Genomic DNA, 13,735 nt, shown 5'->3' with positions numbered 1-13,735 from the left:
ATTTTTAGAGAAACATATTCTTTATTATATGAAATACGACACAAAACCTCAAATTATACAGGAGACAATACAATAACTTTATAAAACGTAAGACCTTACATTTATCAAAAGACTATAAACCATGAAAATGCAAACTAAAAACTATGGTTTATTTACAATACTTATGAATGTCATAGGATTAATATCCAGACTGTCTTGCAAATGATATTCTAATATTGAATGCTTAGCTGATGATGACCAAAAAAAAATCTTAAACAGTTCTTTCCATATAGTTATTAGATTTGGAAAGAAACAACAGACGGGTTTATTAACTGTACAATACGATGATTATTTACTACATTAAGTAGAAATGGATCATCATAAAGGTCTTCATCCTTTTTCTCTTTGTTGAGTAGGATAAGGAGGAGGAGAAGGCAAGGTTGGTTTTGCTGACTTAGGGATGGCAGAGCAGAAGAGGTGAAGGATGTGAAAGGGTTGACAAGAGGGGCAGGCACACAGGATGCTCTTTATAGATAGACACTGTAATTTCGGTCTGACTTTTTAATTTAAGTTTTCTAATATGGCCCCAATTCTTTGCTGGAATCAAATTCTCCAGCTTTATATCCTTTTTGCTTTACACTGTCATATATTGACTTCACTTTTTCTTCAATCATAATAGAGTCTTATAGGTACAATTTCTTGTAACAATTCTGCACCCACATAAAAGCTGAATCATCGACGATATGAGATTAAAAGGTATTTTGCAAAAAGTGCAAGGTTTTTGTACCTGCTGGTGTAGCTGCAGGGATGGCTTCACAAATTTGCACTACTTTTTTTTTTTTTTTTACAGTGGTCCTTACACAGGATTCACTTTTCTTGAAATGGCAGCAATCACAATTGCCGATTGCAATCTATGATACATATCAAGCAATTAATCTTTTTTCTTTTAATAGCATGATTTTCCCCTGCTTCTTGGGAGCACACCCAGCATCACTAGTGGTACTTTGTATTTGGGTTCCATAGTGTTATTCGAGGTTTAAGGTACTTCATTAATGATGGAAATTAGACGAGAACCGCGAGAGATCACGAGAACCGCGAGAGATCACGTTCCCATGATGCAAGATTTACTGGAGCGACACCTGGTAACCTGAGGATAATTGGCGTCTTCAGCCTTTGAAGCTGAGGCTCACAACACCCAGTCTCTCCACAGTAGCAACAAGAAGCGGCTACAGCATTACCACAAGACTATGGTATGCACTTGGAGAAGGTAATGGCACCCCACTACAGTACTCTTGCCTGGAAAATCCCATGGACAGAGGAGCCTGGTAGGCTGCAGTCCATGGGGTCGCTAAGAGTCAGACACAACTGAGCGACTTCATTTTCACTTTTCACTTTCATGCATTGGAGAAGGAAATGGCAACCCACTCCAGTGTTCTTGCCTGGAGAATCCCAGGGACGGGGGAGCCTGGTGGGCTGCCGTCTATGGGGTCACACAGAGTCGGACACAATTGAAGCGACTTAGCAGCAGCAGCAGCAGCAGCAGCATGGTATGCACTACAATTAATTTTTTGCAGTTATGACTTAATTCTGCATGTTTACCTTTGTTTACATTTCTCTTGACTGTGAATGGCCCTATGCACAGTCTGTGTGCATAAGTTTTGATAAATTTTAACTTGTGATAATATATTTCTGTGTAATTTATAGGGGTAAATGATAAATAGACTGGTATCTACATATATTTTATGCATTTATGGCATACCTAACTTTTTCTTCTTATTTTTTGATATTCTAGGCTACCCGGTTCATTTGTGGGTTTTTTCAAATTGTTGCAAATCTCCAAAAATTTTTTAGTGTATTTATTTTTTAAAAAAATCCCTGAATAAGTGGACCCTGGTTGTTCAAGGGTCAACTGTATAATCTTATGTGAAGCAAGTTAGTATTATCTAGCAGAAAAACAGATATGTGTATCCTAAGAACAAGCAATTGTATACCCAGGCACACCTTGAAAAAACTCTTACACATGTCTGAGTGAGAAGGTATGTGTATTTGTCACAGCTTTTTCTTAATAGAGGGAACAATCCAAATTCCATCATTTAAAACAGCGGATAACCAAATTGGGCTTGTGCCTACAGTGGTTTTCTATTTAGTAATGAAACACAGATGGATTTCAAAAACACAATGCTGATCAATAAATAGATAAATAAACACTGTGGGAATATCTGTCTAAACATTAAACATGTGTAAGCAAGCCTTTCAACTTGGCCATATCTGTTTGTTGGACAAGCCTAAGAAAAACCAAATGATAATGAAAAGAAATTTAGTTCAGCTGTTACCTCTCAGGGTTTATGAAATGCCTCTGTTTAGGAAGGAACATTCAGAGATCTTAAGAATATCCATACGGTTATCTTCCTTAAGCTGGGTTCTGGGTGCTAGATGTTGTTTTTGTGATTATTGAAACCATACATCTAAAAAAAAATTAAACATTGTGTGTGTTATTTTCTAAGTATGAAATAGTTCACAGTTGAAAAATAAATAAAATATAAATATAGCACAATGCCATACTTCCACAATGCAAACAGAAAGCAATCATTTTCCCACACTAGTACAATTGAAATTGATTCTATTTATTTTTTACTTTCAGATCAGATCAGATCAGATCAGTCGCTCAGTCATGTCCGACTCTTTGCGACCCTATGAATCGCAGCATGCCAGGCCTCCCTGTCCATCACCAACTCCCGGAGTTCACTCAGACTCACGTCCATTGAGTCAGTGATGCCATCCAGCCATCTCATCCTCTGTCACCCCCATCTCCTCTTGCCCCCAATCCCTCCCAGCATCAGAGTCTTTTCCAATGAGTCAACTCGTCGCATGAGGTGGCCAAAGTACTGGAGTTTCAGCTTTAGCATCAGTCCTTCCAAAGAAATCCCAGGGCTGATCTTCAGAATGGACTGGTTGGATCTCCTTACAGTCCAAGGGACTCTCAAGAGTCTTCTCCAACACCACAGTTCAAAAGCATCAATTCTTCAGTGCTCAGCCTTCTTCACAGTGCAACTCTCACATCCATACATGACCACTGGAAAAACCATAGCCTTGACTTGACAGACCTTTGTTGGCAAAGTAATGTCTCTGCTTTTGAATATGCTGTCTAGGTTGGTCATAACTTTCCTTCCAAGGAGTAAGCGTCTTTTAATTTCATGGCTGCAGTCACCATCTGTAGTGATTTTGGAGCCCAGAAAAATAAAGTCTGACTCTGTTTCCACTGTTTCTCCATCTATTTCCCATGAAGTGATGGGACCAGATGCCATGATCTTCGTTTTCTGAATGTTGAGCTTTAAGCCAACTTTTTCACTCTCCTCTTTCACTTTCATCAAGAGGCTTTTGAGTTCCTCTTCACTTTCTGCCATAAGGGTGGTGTTATCTGCATATCTGAGGTTATTGATATTTCTCCCGACAATCTTGATTCCAGTTTGTGTTTCTTCCAGTCCAGCGTTTCTCATGATGTACTCTGCATATAAGTTAAATAAGCAGGGTGACAATATACAGCCTTGACGAACTCCTTTTCCTATTTGGAACCAGTCTGTTGTTTCATGTCCATTTCTAACTGTTGCTTCCTGACCTGCATACAAATTTCTCAAGAGGCAGGTCAGGTGGTCTGGTATTCCCATCTCTTGAAGAATTTTCTACAGTTTATTGTGATCCACACAGTCAAAGGCTTTGGCATAGTCAATAAAGCAGAAATAGATGTTTTTCTGGAACTCTCTTGCTTTTTCCATGATCCAGCGGATGTTGGCAATTTGATCTCTGGTTCCTCTGCCTTTTCTAAAACCAGCTTGAACATCAGAAAGTTCACGGTTCACATGTAATAGCCCTAAAATTCTTTCATAGGAAAGCAGTTTATTCCTCATTTATCATTTTATATCCCATTTAAAACCTTTATAATTTGGTGAAAGAAATACCAATTTCATGTTTGGATGTGGGTGATCGAATGTGCAGCTGGTAAGTAAAATGTAAATTGTTATTGTTAAATACCATTGTGGACTTTTTTTTTATCAACGAAACTTTTTTTTCTTGTTAGATGCTTTGAAAGCCCTTCAGAATTTTTATAAGTGGCAATCTGTAAAGAATATTTTGAGCTTTTATTTTTTTCTATAGAGATGAACTAGAAAAAACTCTTAGAAGTGGATGAAATTGAAGGTTGGGAGATGTGTAGTAAAGGAAAATAATAGGAATTTATGTGCATAGCTTTCTATTTTTTTTCCTAAATATTCTTCTCTTTTATTCATGGCTGGCTCCTTATTCTTTGATAATACAGCTCAAGCATTTTGATCAATGAAGTAAGAAAGAACTTCTGATCCACCTATTCAAAAGAAGTAACCTTCAACTAATGCATCTTTTAGTTTCCCAGTAATTGTAATTTATAGTTAATACAGGAAGAAGCCCAAAGATTAGGACCATTTAGGTGAAAGGTTTATTTTTCTGTTTCCTTGTAAGGTGCCACATGTAATATAAAGAGAGTTAAAGATTAAAGCTAGTTGGGTTCTAGGAACAAAGTTCCTTTTACTGTTTCTTTTTCCCTCTTATTTCTTTTTGTGGTTCAGGTCAGAACATATAATTCTTTAAAAACTAAATACTTAAAAATACAACAATGCTGCAGTTTAAAAACAGTGGTATGTTGGTTCAAATCATTACATTTCCTGTGTGCATCAGATAATTAGAATTACATTATTTAAAATATTTGTTTGGCAAACATGGTCGTGAAGTACAGAAGTTCTGAATTATAAGTCAAGCTTTAAGAACTTTGTAGCACTTTTTCTGTAGAGTTAACTTATATTTTTCTTTCAAGAATTGGGAAGGATTATATTCACACCATTTACTTTAGAAGCACAGTACTCAGGGATGTAAAGAGATTTTGGGGGCTTGTGCTGTTATCACAGTTGGTCTTTGCTATTCATATCAATTATGGTTCTTTAATCAAAAGCAAATGAACTTCCATAAGCCTAAGCAAAAAAGGTAGCTGTTGAAAGAATATAGAGTACTTCAGAGAAGAGTTGAACAATAGTGTAGAGATATAAACTTTATAAATGACCACAGTTGCTCTGAAAATTCAGGGAACAAGTATGGATGGTCCTTATGTTGGGACTTCTGTTGGATGAATGAACTTGAACTTTACAAAAAAATTAACTAGTTAATTTATTTTTTAACATTTTCTAATTTTTAAAATTAATTTATTTTAATTGGAGGCTAATTATTTTATAATACCGTGGTGGTTTTTGCCATACATTGACATAAATCAGCCATGGGTATACATGTGTCCCCCATCATGAACACCCCTCCCACTTCCCTCCCCATACCATCCCTCTGGGTTGTCCCAGTGTGCCAGTTTTGAGTCCCCTGTTTCGTGCATCGAACTTGGACTGATCATCTATTTCACATATGCTACTTCACATGTTTCAATGCTATTCTCTCAAATTGTCCCACCCTCGTCTTCTCCCATAGAGTCCAAAAGTCTGTTCTTTATATCTGTGTCTGTTTTGCTGTCTTGCGTATAGGGTTGTTGTTGCCATCTTTCTAAAGTCCATATATGTGCAGTAATATACTGTATTGGTGTTTTTCTTTCTGATTTACTTCACTCTGTATAATAGACTCCACTTTCATCCGCCTCATTAGAATTGATTCAAATGCGTTCTTTTTAATAGCTGAGTAATATTCCATTATGTATATGTACCACAAATTTCTTATCCATTTGTCTGCCAATGGAAATCTAGATTGCTTCCATGTCCTAACTATTGTAAACAGTGCTGTGATGAACATTGGGGTACACGTGTCTCTTTCAATTCTGGTTTCTTTGGAATGTATGCCCAGCAGTGGGATTGCTGGGTTGTATGGCAGCTCTGTTTCCAGTTTTTTAAAGAATCTCCACACTGTTCTCCATAGTGGCTGTATTAGTTTGCATTCCCACCAACAGTGTAAGAGGGTTCCCTTTCCTCCACACACTCTTCAGCATTTATTGCTTGTAGACTTTGATAGCAGCCATTCTGACCAGCATTAGATGGTACCTCATTGTGGTTTTGATTTGCATTTCTCTGATAATGAGTGATGTTGAGCATCTTTTCATGTGTTTGTTAGCCATCTGTATGTTGTCTTTGGAGAAATGTCTGTTTAGTTCTTTGGCCCATTTTTTGATTGGATCGTTTATTTTTCTGGTATTGAGCTGCATGAGCTGCTTGTATATTTTTGAGATTAATTCTTTGTTAGTTGGTTCATTTGCTATTATTTTCTCCCTTTCTTAAGGCTGTCTTTTCACCTTGCTTATAGTTTCCTTCATTGTGCAAAAGCTTTTAAGTTGATTTAGGTCTCATTTGTTTATTTTTGCTTTTATTTCCATTACTCTGCGTGGGGTGGGTCATAGAGGATCTTGCTGTGATTTATGTCAGAGAGTGTTTTGCCTATGCTTTCCTCTATGAATATATAGTTTCTGGTATTACATTTGGATCTTTAATCCATTTTGAGTTTTTTTTTTTTATGTATGGTGTTAGAAAGTGTTCTAGTTTCATTCTTATATTTACAAGTTAAGAACAAAACTAATTAAAGCACAAACTGGAAAACAAAACTAAAGCAAGGTGCCAAGTGTGGAATTATGCAATGAAAACAAAATTAACAAACATGTTGAGAGGAAAGGAAAGAAAGAAAGAATAGATATGCAAAGTTAAATAAACGTAGATGAAGACTATTTATATACATTAAAGATTAACTCCAAGGGGAAAAGAACAGTAGGAAAAGCAAACAAAGGAATGAATGTAGAAAAACTAATAATAGGTTTAAAAAATTAAAAAAAGAGAAAAGAAAAAAAAAAAAAAGACTTCACAGAACTGCAAAAGGCCAACGTAGAGGCAGAGGTTTATAACAATGATAAAAAATGTGACTGAGGAGAAAAAAAAAAGCTCAAAAGCTTAACTGGATTTCATAGTGCCAATAAAATTGACAACTACAACAGAGGGTGAGGAAAAAAGGGAAAAAAATCCCAAAGAATCTACAGAACAAGTCAAAACATAAGAATAATAAATATTTTTCTTGAGTCATTGCTGTCAGAGTCCTTTCCCTCCCTGGGAGTCACAGTCCATCTCACCTTTCTAGGATGCCCTCCAACACTGTACTGATCTCTGGACTTGCTGTGGGGGCAGCTCAGATTCTAATCTGGTCCTACTCCTGTGTGTTCTTGCCTCCAATGTTCATTGCTATCAGAACTAGTGCATTTTCTTTTGTGGGAGCTCTCAATATTCTTTTATATATTCCATAGGTACAGAGTCTGCCTAGTTGATTGTGTGGATTTAATCTTCAGCTTGTACAGGTGCTGGGAAGGTTTTGGGTCTTCTTCCTAAGCCACACTACCCCTGGGTTTCTGTTGTGGTTTTGTTTCCGCCTTTGTATGTGGGTCGTCTACTGGGGTTTGCTCCTGAGCCTGCCCTGGAGGAACTTGGGTTTGCTCCTGTGAGGGTCAGGTATGGAGATGGTACAGCTGCTTGGGTTGCAGGGGTTCTGGCAGCACTAGGTACTCAGGGGAATTGATGGCTAGGGCAGCAAGAAATACAGTGCTCTAGAAGGGTATGGCAACCAGTATTGGCCAATATGCTCCAGTATTCTTGCCTGGAGAACTCCCCTGACAGAGAAGCCTGGCAGGCCACAGTCTACAGCATCACAAAGAGCTTGACGCGATTGAAGCAACCCTGTGTGTATAGACGCAAGATTTTTTTTTTGGCCTGTGGCAGCTCTGCCCCAGTGAGAGTTGAGTGTGAAGGTGGCACAGCTGCTTGGCTTGCAGGGACCCTGGTGGTGCCAAGTGTTCAGGGACATGGACTGCCTCTACCTCAGGGGTTATGACCCTATCAGTCTTTTTTTGAGCCTCTTGTAGCTGGCAATCAGAAGACCTCTGGCCAGTCTTTCTCTGTAATTCCACCTGTTCAGGCACTTAGAGGGCTCCCTTGCCTGGGGTCCTTCTCTGTTGTTCGTTGCATCAGGCATATTGAGGGCCACCCCTCCCCCCCAGCCCCCTCCCCGGCTGGGGTCCTACTCTCTAGATCGGCCCATCAGGCACTTAAAGGGGCACCCTGGCTGGGGTCCTAGTCTCTAGTTAGTGTATCAGGCGTTTGATGGGCCAGCCTCTCTGTTGTTCAGCTGCCGATGCTGGCGTGTTGGGAGAGAGAGGCTATGGTGACGGCTCCACCTGCTACGCTGACTCAGCAGTTATCGCCTTGCTTCCATGGCTGCCCAGCTTTCCTCCAGGCATTTCCCACCACAATCTCCTCCCTCATATCGCCTCTATACATCTCTCCACAGTCAACAACAGCCCTCGACCTGGGATTGTTCCAGTATCTCTTAACTCCAGCTCCCAGCAGCTGCACCTTCCAGGGGACCTGTGTCCCTATCTGAGATACATATGGCTGTGGCAAGGACTGTCTGATTCTCATTCCATTTAGGCTGCCACAGATCAGCTGTTTCATGCTTAGCCTTAAATGTTTCTTCTCTGACTCAGACAGTTGCCCCAATGTGGGGATGGGACCCCTGCTTCAGTTCCCCCACCCACCGAGGGCAGGTCCAGTCCTACTAACACTCCTGTTTTTCCCCCTAGTTCCTTCCTCCTACTGAGTTTTGCATGGTTCTATATATTCTTTTTTTGCTGGTCAGGTACTCCTGTCCACTCTAAGCTGGTGTTCTACATGCACTTCTGTGTCTATAGGTGTGTTCCTAATGTATCGTGGAGAGAGATGTACTCCACGTCCACCTACTCCTCTGCCATCTTCGTTTCCTCAAACTTGAACTTTTTAATCTGTGGGGGTTTTCTGTTTAAAATTCAAGTTCCAGTAAAAGAGCATCTGGCCTCTTGCCCATCCTTGGCCAGCAGTTGAGGGGGCCTTGATCTATTTTCCCACTGTATTTATATTCAAAGAAAAATTAGGGTCCTGTGACAAAAAGGGAATTGACGCTGGGACAGCAATAAACTACAAGCAAAACAAATTATGAAAATACATTGGCACAGCATTAATTGTGGGGATGCATGCCTAACAGACTCTTTTGCTTCTCTCCTACTTTTAAAATGATATAATTTCTGTGGACAACCCATTTACAATATTAAAAATGGGTGATGTTAGTAACTTTCCAATTAAAATAGTTTGCATAGGAGGCAAAAGTAGAGCAACTGTGATTAGTCTGGAAAGCATTAGTGAATATAGCAGTCGCGACTAGATATTCTTAGAATTAAATGACTAAGTCTACAGTTTGTTCTTCATTAAATGGATATTTATACCAAGGGAATGGTTGTTTCACCACATTTTATTATGCACTACTGTTCTCTCAAATTAATAATAAGTTATCTTGCCTCTGTTGAACAGGAAAACACAGACAAAATCTGGTGGGCTCAGGTGAAGAATATGCCCTGAGCTCCAATGAAGTGAGATTAATAGCAAGTCAGGGAACTGAGGTACCCATGTTACTGTATAAATGAAAGGCTTCCTTAGATTTCTCATCTGATAGCAGAGAACTAAATGACTGAGTGCTCAATAACAAGACAGTGTTATCTCTGTCTGGGATTTGTGTTAATAAACCTTTCCCCTTGGATAAATTGGGAATGCATAATTACCCATTTATACTGTAGTGGTTCTACTTTATGGTACCATTATCTTCTAAAATATGGGCACTTTTATTCATTAAATTACTCCTTAATGTTTATTGTCTAATCAAACTGGATGAAATTAAAATCAAATTGATTTTCATTTTAATTTGTGGGAGGCTTTATCAAGATTTGTCCTGGAGAGTTTCTTAAAGAAACAATCAGTTGCTCATGAGTTGGAGTTTTCACTTTGTGGAGTCTCAGGAACCCATGGATACTCACTTATGGTGAAGACTGTAAGTCTTCTATTTAGTATTTACTTTTTCTTTTTTCATTAGTAATGTTTCAGTGAATTGTGGAGATAAGGAAGAGAAGCACTGTGCCCTGCTCAATAAGCAAAAAAAAAAAAAAAAAAAAAATCAGACTCCTACAATTTCAAGTCTCTCCTATAGATAAGAATGACTGACGTGTAAGCAGAAGTCATTGGGTTGAGACCCCAGGAAAAATTTGTAAAGGGAGCAACTTGGTGGGGAAATGGATGCTGTCTTTCCTGCCCTTATTTACCTTATTCCAGCCTCCCCTGATGGTTGAAGCTGCATCTGCTCTGTTTTGATTGAGACAACCTTGAGAATGAAAGCCACATGCTAAAGAAATGCAGCAGTATGATGGAAGAGGTGTAGGGCATTGAGAGTATTGTCTATCTTTCTCATCAGCCCTGGTTGGCTTAATTCTTCTGGGCTTCCATATTAAGAGAAAAATAAAACTTTATCTGACTCAAACAACTGTTATTTCAGTTCTATTCTAGCAGCTGAATACAATTCCAAATTCACTTGATGCTCTTATTAGTTCATTGTATGTTCTTAGTCTGCTTTCCACTACACCATTTTAAGCTCATTGGAAGATGGTAAGAAAGCGAAACTACAGAGAGCAAGGATGAGAGTGTGATGTGGAAGTAAAGGAGACAAAGAAATGTGGAGCAAGGCCAGAAGCTATAAGAACAATAAAGAATTTTAAAAGTACCCTCAGGGAACTTCTACTTTGATTAATATAATAACCATATGAGCAACCCTGGTATCAGGTGTTAAATCTTCGTCATCTAATTTCCCTTCCTCTTGCTGCTGCTGCTGCTAAGTCGTTTCAGGTGTCCGACTCTGTGCGACCCCATGGACTGCAGCCTACCAGGCTTCTCCGTCCATGGGATTCTCCAGGCAAAAACACTGGAGTGGGTTGCCATTTCCTTCTCCAATGGATGAAAGTGAAAAGTGAAAGTGAAGCCGCTCAGTCGTGAGTGGGGTACTGGAGTGGGGTGCCATTGCCGTCTCCGTCCCTTCCTCTTAGCCACTGGCAACCACGGTTATGTTCTCTGCTTCTATGAATTTGATTGCTTTTTTTTTCTTTTTTTTTTTCCTTTTTTAAAAAAATTTATTTTTAATTGAAGGATGATTGCTTTACAGAATTTTGTTGTTTTTTTGTCAACCTCAACATCAATAAGACATAGGTATACATATATTCCTTCCCTTTTGAACCTCCATCCCATCTCCCTCCCCATCCCTCTAGGTTGATACAGAGCCCCTGTTTGAGTTTCCTGAGCCATCAGCGAATTCCCGTTGGCTGTCTATTTTACATATGGTAATGTAAGTTTCCATGTTACTCTTTCCATACATCTTACCCTCTCCTCCTCTCTCCCCTTGTCCATAAGTCTATTCTCGATGTCTGTTTCTCCATTGCAGGGCTGTAAATAAATTCTAAAGAGCCATTTTTCTAGATTCTGTATATATGTGTTAGAATGCAATATTTAACTTTCTTTTTCTGACTTACTTCGCTCTGTATAATAGGTTCTGGGTTCATCCACTTCATTAGAACTGACTCAAATGCATTCCTTTTTACGACTGAGTAATATTTCATTCTATATATGTGCCACAGCTTCCTTATTGTTGACTATTTTAGATTCTATATATAAGTAATATCATGTAGTATTTGTAGTATTTGTCTTGTGTCTAACTTATTTCACCTAGCACAATGTCCTCCAGGACTATCCATGTAGATCTTACGTTCCATGTTCTTGCCAGGCATGGAAAATAAAAATAATAACAAAGGTAGTGAGCAGAAAGTTTGGGAGGTGACAGATATATCTGTGGCCTTGGTGGTGATGGTTTCATGGATGTATACTTATTCCCAAACCCATGGAGTTGTATACATTAAATATGTAGAGATTTTCACATGTCAATCATACCTTCATAAAATGGCTAAAAAAGAAAACAAATAGGTTTCACTTCTGCCCACCAAGGTGAAAAAAATGTTGACTCTGTTGGGGAGAACTCATCTCTTTCCATTGTGTGTGGGTTTTAAAATAGCAGATGTTTGATCTTAAATCCTTCTTAGGTCAGAAATGTTACCCATAAATACATAAATATCTAAAAAGTAACTAAGTGAACATATATAAACTGCCTCATAAAAGGCATTTCTTGTTTTTGCCAGGCCAGTATCTAGTTTGCTGTCTTTTAGTAGCTGCAGCCTGATTTTGAGGATTAACCACCCCTCCCACAGTCTAAGATTTGGATGAGACTGACCTGGCGTGCTGCGGTTCATGGGGTCGCCAAGAGTCAGACACTACTGAGCAACTGATCCGATCTGATCTGATCTGACCTGTCTTGGCACTGTGGTTAGACAGACAACCCAAGTCTGGCCATATGTCATCCCCTCCCACACCGACTGGTGCAGGAATCATCAGTGTGACGTAAGTCGGACCAATTGGATGTAATCTAGGAAAGGCTGGGACAGAGGAGCTTCTGTTTTGCTACTCGTGCAGAACAAGGACTTTTAGAGCTGTCTGTGGCATCCTAGGAGAGAGACTACCCGAAGATGATGCCAACCCAGGAAAGCAGACTTGAGAGACAGAGAGGAACATACTTCAGACTACATCACTGTAAACAAGTTCTCCAAGTGATTTTGTGCAGGTGGTCCAAGGCTGCACTTTGGAAAACATTCTTTTATACTTCAACCTTAGTCAAAGGCTACCTAGAAAAACACCCCAAAAGAATCAGAGACCCATTTTTGTAACATCCCCTGATACTTGCCTATTGCTCATATACATTAAACTCATATTTTCATTGCTTGAAATGTATTATGTTTATTAGTTTCAGGTGTGCAGCATAGCAATTCAGCATTTTTGCAGATTATACTCCATTATAGACTAATACAAAATAATGGCTATACTTCCCTGTGTTATACAGTTACATCCTTGTCACTTATCTATTTTATACAGAGGAGTTTGTTATATGTTAATCTCATAATTCTAATTTGTCTCTCCTCACTTCCCTCTTCCCTTTGGTAACCGCAAGTTTAGTTTTCTATGTCTGTGAGTCTGTTTCGCTTTAGCATATGTATTCATTTGTATTATTTTTTAAATTCTGTGCATATGTAATATCATGCAGTATTTGTCTGACTCTCCCGGTTCTTTATCACATGAGTCTAGGTGTGGAGCACTTCATTTGTCTTCTCTTTCTACCTATGAGAAAATGGCCAAAGCTGATGAAACGGTGTTGGAACTAGTGACTGTGTGGAAAAGGATGAGGATTCACCTTTTCTTAGAATCTGTTACCCTGGTTACTGTGCTTTAGGCATTGGTTCCTAGAAAACAGAAAAAGGCTTTTGGTGCATTCACGGAAGCCCCAGATTCTAAAACACCATCCAGAAATCCCCAAAGTACTATAATCTATATTCAACTAGCACACAGAAACAATCTCTTTTTCCCTAGCTGAACGTTCTTCAGCAATATTTTCTCAAAAACTGCACCTTGGTGGGCCATTCTGCTCTGCCACTTTAGCTATTGAGCCTACAATATGGCTTTGTTGGCACCAAAATAAGTCTTCATGTCATAATCATTGCTATAATAAATGGCATAACAGAGTATCTATTGAGTAAGGATTTTGTGGGCCCACAGGAGTTGTATATTGTATAAAAAACAAAAATGAATTCAAGACTGTAAAACATAAAACTTCCTTTTCCAGAAGCAATGTGTCAAACTATAAAATACAGTCATAGGTATTGTCTACAACCAAAAATGTAATGTCAATCCCTATCATTATTCCAGTTTCCTAAATGGAAGTATTTCTTCTGTAAACAACCTGAAAAGATAATCTTTTTCCCTAG

The 13,735-nt window shown here is 38.8% G+C and overlaps 1 long non-coding RNA gene across 4 annotated transcripts; it reads left to right on the top strand.

The window, feature by feature from the left end:
• The first annotated feature begins 1,093 nt into the window (after positions 1-1,093).
• On the top strand, positions 1,094-12,703 carry LOC147369836 (uncharacterized). 4 transcript variants are annotated; one of them, XR_015168582.1, is made up of 3 exons: positions 1,094-1,229; positions 11,141-11,212; positions 12,062-12,703. It is a non-coding gene; the product is annotated as an uncharacterized LOC147369836 (long non-coding RNA). The 4 variants fall into 4 exon arrangements; XR_015168580.1 differs by having other exon boundaries at positions 11,141-11,217; XR_015168583.1 differs by having other exon boundaries at positions 1,110-1,246.
• Positions 12,704-13,735: the final 1,032 nt, after the last annotated feature.

This window comes from Bos grunniens, chromosome 7 (genome assembly GCF_055505025.1).
Source record: "Bos grunniens cultivar Pamir isolate PY7600 chromosome 7, Bosgru_T2T1.0, whole genome shotgun sequence".
Taxonomy (NCBI): domain Eukaryota; kingdom Metazoa; phylum Chordata; class Mammalia; order Artiodactyla; family Bovidae; genus Bos; species Bos grunniens.
The sequence above is the reverse complement of the archived record's forward strand: the minus strand, read 5'-3'. Positions and strand labels throughout refer to the sequence as shown.